The sequence below is a fragment of the Oncorhynchus gorbuscha genome, linkage group LG21, assembly GCF_021184085.1.
Source record: "Oncorhynchus gorbuscha isolate QuinsamMale2020 ecotype Even-year linkage group LG21, OgorEven_v1.0, whole genome shotgun sequence".
Lineage (NCBI taxonomy): Eukaryota > Metazoa > Chordata > Actinopteri > Salmoniformes > Salmonidae > Oncorhynchus > Oncorhynchus gorbuscha.
The window spans coordinates 54,806,246-54,816,245 of record NC_060193.1 but is presented as its reverse complement, the minus strand read 5'-3'; the positions used below and the strand labels follow the sequence as shown (position 1 = coordinate 54,816,245).

General features: G+C 45.0%; 1 protein-coding gene across 1 annotated transcript in view; it reads left to right on the top strand.

Moving 5' to 3' along the window:
* LOC124008477 (ephrin-A2-like) overlaps window positions 1-10,000 on the top strand; it is a 24,506-nt gene that overhangs the window by 10,703 nt on the left and 3,803 nt on the right. The gene's annotated exons all lie outside the window — the stretch shown is intronic.

Genomic DNA, 10,000 nt, shown 5'->3' with positions numbered 1-10,000 from the left:
GGTTGGGGTTGTCTGGTAAAGGGCTGGGTTGGGGTTGTCTGGTAAAGGGTTGGGTTGGGGTTGTCTGGTAAAGGGCTGGGTTGGGGTTGTCTGGTAAAGGGTTGGGTTGGGGTTGTCTGGTAAAGGGGGTTGGGGTTGTCTGGGTTGGGGTTGTCTGGTAAAGGGCTGGGTTGGGGTTGTCTGGTAAAGGGTTGGGGGTTGTCTGGGTTGGGGTTGTCTGGTAAAGGGCTGGGTGGGGTTGTCTGGTAAAGGGTTGGGGTTGTCTGGTAAAGGGCTGGGTTGGGGTTGTCTGGTAAAGGGCTGGGTTGTTTGGGGTTGTCTGGTAAAGGGCTGGGTTGGGGTTGTCTGGTAAAGGGTTGGGGTTGTCTGGTAAAGGGTTAGGTTGGGGTTGTCTGGTAAAGGGCTGGGTTGGGGTTGTCTGGTAAAGGGCTGGGTTGGGGTTGTCTGAAAAGGGCTGGGTTGGGGTTGTCTGGTAAAGGGCTGGGTTGGGGTTGTCTGGTAAAGGGTTGGGGTGGTGGTTGTCTGGTAAAGGGCTGGGTTGGGGTTGTCTGGTAAAGGGTTGGGGTTGTCTGGTAAAGGGTTGGGGTTGTCTGGTAAAGGGCTGGGTTGGGGTTGTCTGGTAAAGGGCTTTGGGTCTGTTGTTGTCTGGTAAAGGGCTGGGTTGGGGTTGTCTGGTAAAGGGCTGGGTTGGGGGTTGTCTGGTAAAGGTTGGGGTGGTGGTTGTCTGGTAAAGGGTTGGGTTGGGGTTGTCTGGTAAAGGGCTGGGTTGGGGTTGTCTGGTAAAGGGCTGGGTTGGGGTTGTCTGGTAAAGGGTTGGGGTGGTGGTTGTCTGGTAAAGGGCTGGGTTGGGGTTGTCTGGTAAAGGGTGGTAAAGGGTTGGGGTGGTTGTCTGGTAAAGGGCTGGGTTGGGGTTGTCTGGTAAAGGGTTGGTTTGGGGTTGTCTGGTAAAGGGTTGGGTTGGTGGTTGTCTGGTAAAGGGTTGGGGTGGTGATTGTCTGGTAAAGGGTTGGGGTGGTGATTGTCTGGTAAAGGGTTTGGTTGGTGGTTGTCTGGTAAAGGGTTGGGGTGGTGGTTGTCTGGTAAAGGGTTGGGTGGTGGTTGTCTGGTAAAGGGTTGGGTTGGTGGTTGTCTGGTAAAGGGGTTGTGGTTGTCTGGTAAAGGGTTGGGGTGGTGGTTGTCTGGTAAAGGGTTTGGGGTGGTGGGGGTTGTCTGGTAAAGTTGGGGTTGTCTGGTAAAGGGTTGGGGTGGTGGTTGTCTGGTAAAGGGTTGGTAAAGGGTTGGGGTGGTGGTTGTCTGGTAAAGGGTTGTGGTGGTGGTTGTCTGGTAAAGGGTTGGGGTGGTGGTTGTCTGGTAAAGGGTTGTGTTGGTGGTTGTCTGGTAAAGGGTTGGGTTGGTGGTTGTCTGGTAAAGGTTTGTGTTGGTGGTTGTCTGGTAAAGGGTTGGGGGCAGAAGGGGGTTATGGTTGCTTGTTTTCTGGTAAAGTGCTTACGGGGCATGTCAGTGTTTGGAGGTATTAATAAAACAGAAATGATATTATTGATCAAAGATGTGGCAAACTGCCCGCAAATATAACCTCATTTTGATATGGATGTGTGTGTGTGTTCGATATGGATTTAGTGAAGAGCCTCTAAGTGTTTTCCAGCTTTGAGTGATTAAGTCAGGCTACCACAGTAGACACACATGAGGATGGGTGGGTGGAGAGAGGGATGAAGGGAGAGAGAGAGAGAGATGGGTGGGGCAGGAATGAGGGGAAAACTCATGTTGATGTCAGTTGGTTAATCAGTTAGTTAGTCGTCAGTCAATCAGACAAATGTGAAGCATCTACTGTGAGATTCAATTATTCAATTTCATCAGAATCACTGGAGCAGTTACATACTTTAAGTCAATTTATTTCAATAAGCTTCCCCAACCCTCTCATACCCGGGAGGGGTAGTACCGTACAAAACTAGTCCCGAGAGGAGAGAGGGATAAAGGAGGAGAGTGTAGAGGGATGTGAGAGGAGAATGTAGAGGGATAAAAGAAGAGAGTGTAGAGGGATATGAGAGGAGAGTGTAGAGGGATAAAAGAGGAGAGTGTAGAGGGATATGAGAGGAGAGTGTAGAGGGATATGAGAGGAGAGTGTAGAGGGATAAAAGAGGAGAGTGTAGAGGGATATGAGAGGAGAGTGTAGAGGGATATGAGAGGAGAGTGTAGAGGGATATGAGAGGAGAGTGTAGAGGGATATGAGAGGAGAGTGTAGAGGGATATGAGAGGAGAGTGTAGAGGGATAGAGGGATATGAGAGGAGAGTGTAGAGGGATGTGAGAGGAGAGTGTAGAGGGATGTGAGAGGAGAGTGTAGAGGGATATGAGAGGAGAGTGTAGAGGGATGTGAGAGGAGAGTGTAGAGGGATGTGAGAGGAGAGTGTAGAGGGATATGAGAGGAGAGTGTAGAGGGATGTGAGAGGAGAGTGTAGAGGGATATGAGAGGAGAATGTAGAGGGATATGAGAGGAGAGTGTAGAGGGATAAGAGAGGAGAGTGTAGAGGGATATGAGAGGAGAGTGTAGAGGGATATGAGAGGAGAATGTAGAGGGATATGAGAGGAGAGTGTAGAGGGATATGAGAGGAGAGTGTAGAGGGATATGAGAGGAGAGTGTAGAGGGATATGAGAGGAGAGTGTAGAGGGATATGAGAGGAGAGTGTAGAGGGATGTGAGAGGAGAGTGTAGAGGGATATGAGAGAAGAGTGTAGAGGGATATGAGAGGAGAGTGTAGAGGGATATGAGAGGAGAGTGTAGAGGGATATGAGAGGAGAATGTAGAGGGATATGAGAGGAGAGTGTAGAGGGATATGAGAGGAGAGTGTAGAGGGATATGAGAGGAGAGTGTAGAGGGATATGAGAGGAGAGTGTAGAGGGATATGAGAGGAGAGTGTAGAGGGATGAGAGTGTAGAGGGATATGAGAGGAGAGTGTAGAGGGATATGAGAGGAGAGTGTAGAGGGATATGAGAGGAGAGTGTAGAGGGATATGAGAGGAGAGTGTAGAGGGATATGAGAGGAGAGTGTAGAGGGATATGAGAGGAGAGTGTAGAGGGATGTGAGAGGAGAGTGTAGAGGGATATGAGAGGAGAGTGTAGAGGGATATGAGAGGAGAGTGTAGAGGGATATGAGAGGAGAGTGTAGAGGGATATGAGAGGAGAGTGTAGAGGGATGTGAGAGGAGAGTGCAGAGGGATATGAGAGGAGAGAAGTGCTGGATGAGAAAAAAAGTTGAGAAAGTTGCTGAAGGTCATCTGAGAGCCTCGGGGTAGGACCAATCAAAAGATGAATCTGTCAGCCAATCAAATCTGTCAGCCAATCAAAGCCCAGTCCTGTATCATATTCTTCAATCGACACACACACACACACACACACACACACACACACACACACACACACACACACACACACACACACACACACACACACACACACACACACACACACACACACACACACACACACACACACACACACACACACACACACACACACACACACACACACACCGCAGGGAAATGCAAGTAAGTGAACTCTTTCAAACAGAGGGAGCTAACCTTCATCAGCCTGCTTTATCTGGAAGTTTAACCTACACAACTATTAATATGCCACTCTAACACTGGGAGGAGAGGAGCGATCACAGGCTTTGATATGGTAATGAGAGGGTTTACACACACACATACACACACACAGCCTGAGTGCGATGGGGCTGTTTACATAAGGGCCTGCCCTGGGACGAGTGAGAGCTGTCATCCTGCCAGAAAGAGAGAGAGAGAAAGAGAGAGGGGGGGGAGTGAGAGGGAGAGAGAGAGCAAACAGCCTGTCTGATCTTTTTTTACTGAGGGATGGAGTGAGAGATGGTGAAAAGGAACTGTTTAGAGAAGAGGAAGGACAACTGATAAGAAAACAGAAGATGGAGGAAAGAGAAGGAGATGTAGGGAAGAGAAGGAGGAAAGAGAATTGAAGGAGGAAAGAAGAGGGAAGAAAAGAGAAGGAGGAAAGAGAAGAGAAGGAGGGCAGAAAATAGAATAGAAGAGAAGGAGGAAAGAGAAGGAGATGGAGGAAAGAGAAGGAGGGAAGATAAGGAGATGGAGGAAAGAGAAGGATATGGAGGAAAGAGAAGAGAAGGAGGAAAGAGGAAAGAGGAGGGGAGAGAAGAGAAGGAGGAAAGAGAAGGATATGGAGGAAAGAGATGGATATGGAGGAAAGAGAAGAGAAGGAGGAAAGAGGAGGGAAGAGAAAAGAAGGAGGAAAGAGGAGGGAAGAGAAGGAGGAAAGAGAAGGATATGGAGGAAAGAGATGGATATGGAGGAAAGAGAAGAGAAGGAGGAAAGAGGAGGGAAGAGAAGAGAAGGAGGAAAGAGATGGATATGGAGGAAAGAGAAGAGAAGGAGGAAAGAGGAGGGAAGAGAAGAGAAGGAGGAAAGAGAAGGATATGGAAAAAAGAGTAGGTTATGGAGGAAAGAGAAGGATATGGAGGGAAAAGAAGGAGGGTAGAGAAGAGAAGGAGGAAAGGGAAGGATATAGAGGAGAGAAGGAGATGGCGGAAAAGTGGAGAGGGTCATGGAAAGAGAAGGGGAATGATAAGACCTAGAGGAAAAGGAGGGGAAGGCAAGAATAGAGAGAAGGGGGGATAAAGGATATGGTTCCCCTGTTTCCCTCAGTTCAATGTGTCCTCTTTCAGGCTCTTAATCTACATTAACACACACTGCCTTCATGTATGCACTCAGTGCTTAAAATAAAGTTCAGTGTGTGTGTGTGTGTGTGTGTGTGTGTGTGTGTGTGTGTGTGTGTGTGTGTGTGTGTGTGTGTGTGTGTGTGTGTGTGTGTGTGTGTGTGTGTGTGTGTGTGTGTGTGTGTGTGTGTGTGTGTGTGTGTGTGTGTGTGTGTGTGTGTGTGTGTGTGTGTGTGACTATGTGTGTAACTGTGTGTGTGAGACTGTGTGTGTGTGACTGTGTGATTGTGTGTGTGTGTATGAGGGGGTTGTAACCAAGGTCAAAACCACTTAAGTGTCTGTCTTATGTAACCCCCCCCCCAGTCCAAATATTCCCCCGCTATGTCTGAGTCTGAGCTGCATACTAAGGTGGATCCACACAGGCACACACTCTCTTTAAAGTGAAAGGGTGTGTATCGATTTAGCATGGTGTGCAGATTCCCACCACAACCCCTATACAAGGATTAAAATGAGAGCGCCAGAGGAACACACACACATCGCTTCTTAACGACACAACCTCTCCTAGCTACTCCTGTATCAGTTAGTTGAGGGTTAGTTAGTCTCTCTTCCTCCCCCGTCCTCCTCCTCTTTCCTCTCTTTCATCTCGCCATTAGGCCCACAGGCTAAGGAGGTGTGTCTTTGTGTGTGTGTGTGTTTTAAAGGAAGAGAAACAGCAGAGCTAGCAGTAGTTAATTAATACACATCAAAAGGACCATTAAATATGAAACAGCTACACAGCACAGCCAACAGCAGCAACAGTTTGGCTGACCTGAATAATTCACACAAGAGCTTACCCTGTGTGTGTGTGTGTGTGTGTGTGTGTGTGTGTGTGTGTGTGTGTGTGTGTGTGTGTGTGTGTGTGTGTGTGTGTGTGTGTGTGTGTGTGTGTGTGTGTGTGTGTGTGTGTGTGTGTGTGTGTGTGTGTGTGTGTGTGTGTGTGTGTGTGTGTGTGTGTGTGTGTGTTTAATGTGAATTATTCAGAACATAGCTTACCCTTCTGCCCAACACTCTATTTTGTTAACAAGAAAAATATTTATTTATAGGCTTTAAGTCTCTTTAGCTTTATATAATTATTTAAAATTAGTGCTGTTACTATCTCGATTCGTGCTGTCAATATCTCTATAAATCATGTTACTATCTCGATTAGTGCTGTCAATATCTCTATAAATCATGTTACTATCGCGATTAGTGCTGTCAATATCTCTATCAATCATGTTACTTTCTCGATTAGTGCTGTCAATATCTCTATAAATCATGTTACTATCTCGATTAGTGCTGTCAATATCTCTATAAATCATGTTACTATCTCGATTAGTGCTGTCAATATCTCTATAAATCATGTTACTATCTTGATTAGTGCTGTCAATATCTCTATCAATCATGTTACTATCTCGATTAGTGCTGTCAATATCTCTATCAATCATGTTACTATCTCGATTAGTGCTGTCAATATCTCTATCAATCATGTTACTATCTCGATTAGTGCTGTCAATATCTCTATAAATCATGTTACTATCTCAATTAGTGCTGTCAATATCTCTATCAATAATGTAACCCATCCAATCATTACATTTACATTTACATTTAAGTCATTTAGCAGACGCTCTTATCCAGAGCGACTTACAAATTGAGATGAAGTTATCGCATCAACCAAAATGTGTAGACTCTTGAACAGGAGCGATGACTACTACTAGTATGATTTCGTACTTGCCTTTAACCAAAGCGTCAAATTGTTACATCTCTGAAGTTCAAACAATCTAAATCACTGTTTTCGCGAGACAGCGTGGTATTGAGAATCCTCAAGACCAGGTGAAGAATCTTGTATTAAGTGACCCATCTGTACAACATTTATTAATGTGAGAGGAATACATTGAGAGCTCAGTCAGTCGTTACTATCTCAATCAGTCCAGTTACAATAGTCAGTCAGTCCTGTTACTATCTCAATCATCCCTGTTAGGCTACTCTCTCTAACTCACCCCCAATATTGGGTATGTAACAGAATATACTTAGGCCGGGATTCAATCCGTTCGCACATTGAAACACGCTTGGCATTGTCACGTTCGTTGGAATGAATGTCGGACCAAGGAGCAGCGTAAGTAGAGTTCCACATTATTTATTAGAAAGTGAAACTTAGAAAAAAACGAAATAATAAAGAATAACTAAACCGTGTCGACAATGCAGTGCTAACAGGCAACTAAACATAAATAATATCCCATAACCCACAGGTGGAAAAAATGCTACTTATGTATGATCTCCAATTAGAGACAACAATAACCAGCTGCCTCTAATTGGAAATCATGCAAATCACCAACATAGAAAATAAACCTAGAACCCCACATAGAAAATATAAACTAGAACAACCCCCCAGTCACATCCTGACCTACTCTACCATAGAAAATAAAAGCTTTCTATGGTCAGGACGTGACAGGCATTTAAAGGTAATTTCCGATTGAGCAATGTGGGAACATTGCGTGTAATGCGCGATTGGATTGAATCCAGCCCTTATTCAGATTGCTTTTACATCTCCACCAGTGAATAACTCGTAATGTCAATAACATAAATGGTAGTAAATTAACAAAATAAAAATATGATTATTTGAAACCCAATGAGGCTAGAGTTGCATTTTTTTGACCGGCCAACTATGTATGTAGATCTTCCCATTTTACTATTGGTCTTCATTCTCAGGGTTGAAAACGGAAAGAGTGGAACAGAGCTGCTACACTATGGGCGTCGCTTGATGTGTGTGTTTCCCCCTGAGAGGATGCCTATTTCTAGATCGGTGGGGGGCAAGGTTTGGCCACTGGAGGAGAAAAGCTGTGTTTCTGTTTTAGAGAAGAAATCCTCACAACCTAAACCCTTCACACACACGCCCACACAATGAAGCACACACACACAATGAAGCACATACACACACGGGTCTTTCTATAAACTAGGGTACCAGTGAGGATTTCTTATACTGGACAACTTGTTAGTAAATCATTGATAACACATTTATTTCATGTCATTACATTAAGATACAGTATAAGGGGGATCATACACTACAAGGCCAAGAGCTTGCAAAGCTGTCATCAAGGCAAAGGTTGACTACTTCAAAGAACACTTTTTGGGTTGCTACATGATTCCATATGTGTTATTTCATAGTTTTGATGTCTTCACTATTATTCTACAATGTAGAATATAGTAAAAATAAAGAAAAACCCTTGAATGAGTAGGTGTCCAAACCTTTGACTGGTACTGTAGGTCCAGAATATTTTGGTGTCTCATTCCTGAGTCTAGCTGTGCGCAATTGTGTAAGATAGACTATTGCGCAACACCCAATACTCTTCCTATTAATTATTCTGCATATAATGACAACAAATGACATAGCCTAGTGGGCTTATTCACAACATGATCTGGTAATGAAATAACATGACAAATCCATTTTATTTTCCATGTTCCACCTGCCATTTTAAACGACAAGGGGCTTGAAGTAGCCCACTTGAACATGAATTCGGAGCTCAGAAATTCAAGTACTAGAATATGGCTACTGTAACGGCTTTCATCGGAAGAAGAGGAATCGTCAGACCAAAATGCAACGGGATACGTGTTCATCTTTATTTTAAGGAACTGAACACTGAATACAAAAATAACAAAAAGAAAACCCGAAACAGTCCTGTAAGGTGAAACAAACACTAAACAGAAATACAACTACCCACAAATAAAGTGGAAAAACAGGCTACCTACGTATGATTCCCAATCAGAGACAACGATAGACAGCTGTCCCTGATTGAGAACCATACTACGGCCGAAACATAGAAATACAAAAACCTAGACCTACAGACAAAGAATGCCCACCCAAATCACACCCTGACCAAACAACAATAGAAACATATAGCAATCTACGGTCAGGGCGTGACAGTACACCCCCCCCCCCTAAGGTGCGTACTCTGGCCGCAAAACCTGAACCTATAGGGGAGGGTCAGGGAGGGCATTATTCTGCGGAGCCGGCTCCGCTCCACTTCTGGCTCGGCCCACTTCGGTATAGGCATGTAGAGCAGGAACCCTCACCGTCGACCCCGGACTGGAGGACGCCACTGGACTGATGGTCGAGTCTGGAGTGAGTAGCGCCTCTGGACTGAAGGGAGACTCTGGCAGCTCCGGACTGGAGGGAGACTCCGGCAGCTCCGGACTGGAGGGAGACTCCGGCAGCTCCGGACTGGAGGGAGACTCCGGCAGCTCCGGACTGGAGGGTGACTCCGGCAGCTCCCGACTGGAGGGTGACTCCGGCAGCTCCCGACTGGAGGGTGACTCCGGCAATATCAATATTCTAATTATATATACTTTTTTTTGTATATACTTTTTCTTTTGCACTTTTTTTGGGTGGACGGGAGTTCTGTATTAGGCCCTACATGTACAATTATATAAATTATACAATTGTTTAACATTGTTGACATCCTCGAAAAGGACACTTGAAAGCGTCCCTGAACATCCTTGAATTAGACTTGCCAGTGTCTGTCCTAGTCCTGTGTTGTTGTATAGGTGGAGTAATGGGCTACTTACAGGATGTATAGTCCTAGTCCTGTGTTGTTGTATAGGTGGAGTAATGGGCTACATAAAGGATGTATAGTCCTAGTCCTGTGTTGTTGTATAGGTGGAGTAATGGGCTACTTACAGGATGTATAGTCCTAGTCCTGTGTTGTTGTATAGGTGGAGTAATGGGCTACTTAAAGGATGTATAGTCCTGTGTTGTTGTATAGGTGGAGTAATGGGCTACTTAAAGGATGTATAGTCCTGTGTTGTTGTATAGGTGGAGTAATGGGCTACTTACAGGATGTATAGTCCTAGTCCTGTGTTGTTGTATAGGTGGAGTAATGGGCTACTTAAAGGATGTATAGTCCTGTGTTGTTGTATAGGTGGAGTAATGGGCTACTTACAGGATGTATAGTCCTAGTCCTGTGTTGTTGTATAGGTGGAGTAATGGGCTACTTACAGGATGTATAGTCCTAGTCCTGTGTTGTTGTATAGGTGGAGTAATGGGCTACTTACAGGATGTATAGTCCTAATCCTGTGTTGTTGTATAGGTGGAGTAATGGGCTACTTACAGGATGTATAGTCCTAATCCTGTGTTGTTGTATAGGTGGAGTAATGGGCTACTTACAGGATGTATAGTCCTAGTCCTGTGTTGTTGTATAGGTGGAGTAATGGGCTACTTACAGGATGTATAGTCCTAATCCTGTGTTGTTGTATAGGTGGAGTAATGGGCTACTTACAGGATGTATAGTCCTAGTCCTG